General features: G+C 72.2%; 1 protein-coding gene across 1 annotated transcript in view; it reads left to right on the top strand.

The window, feature by feature from the left end:
* The first annotated feature begins 659 nt into the window (after window positions 1-659).
* The window catches only part of GATAD2A (GATA zinc finger domain containing 2A), a 20,787-nt gene continuing 20,078 nt past the window's right edge, over window positions 660-1,368 (top strand). Inside the window, 1 exon segment of the mRNA XM_057385008.1 lies at window positions 660-1,070. The gene's annotated coding sequence lies outside the window, so the exon portion shown is untranslated.

Here is a 1,368-nt window from a genome sequence, read left to right as displayed (position 1 = left end):
GCTCGGCTCGGGGTTTGGGCTCTCCCGGGGCCGCGGATATTTTTGGGAGCGGGGATTTTTTTGGGTGTTTTTGGACCGGAACCGTGCCCTGACCCCGCTCTGGTGCCCTCCCAGAGCCGGGAAGGCCCACGGGGCAGCGGCGCCGTCCCTGCACTGTCCCTGCTCTGTCCCCGCTCTATCCCCGTTCTGTCCCCGCTCTGTCCCGGTTCTTTCCCCGCTCTATCCCCACTCTGTGCCCGCTCTATCCCGGTTCTATCCCGGTTCTTTCCCCGCTCTATCCCGGTTCTTTCCCCGCTCTGTCCCGGTTCTATCCCGGTTCTGTCCCCGCTCTATCCCGGTTCTGTCCCGGTTCTTTCCCCGCTCTATCCCGGTTCTGTCCCGGTTCTGTCCCGGTTCTTTCCCCGCTCTATCCCGGTTCTGTCCCGGTTCTGTCCCGGTTCTGTCCCGGTTCTGTCCCCGTTTCTCCTCCACGTGGCCCGAGCGGAGCTGCGGGGCCCGCGCGCCCCCCGCCCCGCGGCGCCGGCCAATGGGCGGCCTCGTGACATCGCCCGCGCGACCCCTGCGGCCAATGGCGGCCCGCGACACAAACCTGTGCCCGCGCCCGGCCGGAAGCGGCGGTGGGCGCTGCTGGCGCCGAGCGGGGCGCGGGTGCGGGCCCTGTCCCCGCTGTCCCCGCGCTGTCCCCGCGCTGTCCCCAGGCTGTCCCCACGCTGTCCCCGAGCTGTCCCCGAGCTGTTCCCGCTGTCCCCAGGCTGTCCCCGAGCTGTCCCCGCTGTCCTCGGCGCTGTCCCGGCCCTGTCCCCAGCGCTGTCCCCAGCGCCTGCCCCGCCACCGGCCCCGCCGCCGCCCCGCCCCGCGCATGCTCGCCCGGTGACGCCGCGACTCCATGTGTGAGAAGCGCATTATTTGGCACCGGGAGCCGCGGCGGCGCTCGGGATCCGCCGGGAGATCCCCGGAGCGGCGGGGACAGCGGCGGGGACAGCGCAGGGGGCGGCGGAGCGGCCGCGGGGCCGGCGGGGAAGGCGGCGCTCGGATGCGGCCGGAGCGGGGCGGAGGTGCCGGAGCGCCGTGTGAGTTCGGGATTAAAAGTTCTCCGGGGCTTTATTGTCTCTGGCACGGAGGGAACGGCGGCACCGGGGTTCGGGGAGGGCAGCGGCCGCGGTGCGGGAGCGCTCCCGGGSAAGTTGGGCACAGCCCGGCGCAGTGCAAAGTCCCGCTGGCCGCGGCTCGGGGCTCCCGGCGGAGCGGGGCTGGAGCGGGGCTGSASAACCGGGGATAACGAGCTCGGGGAGCGCATCCCGGGAACCCCCAACTCTGCCGGGGCGCCGCCGGCTTTTGTTCGGCGTTTGTTTCGGAAAGTTGGTGCGG

This window comes from Malurus melanocephalus, unplaced genomic scaffold, assembly GCF_030028575.1.
Source record: "Malurus melanocephalus ecotype Western Australia unplaced genomic scaffold, MMel_1.1 scaffold_771, whole genome shotgun sequence".
Lineage (NCBI taxonomy): Eukaryota > Metazoa > Chordata > Aves > Passeriformes > Maluridae > Malurus > Malurus melanocephalus.
This window is presented reverse-complemented; position numbering and strand designations above follow the sequence as displayed.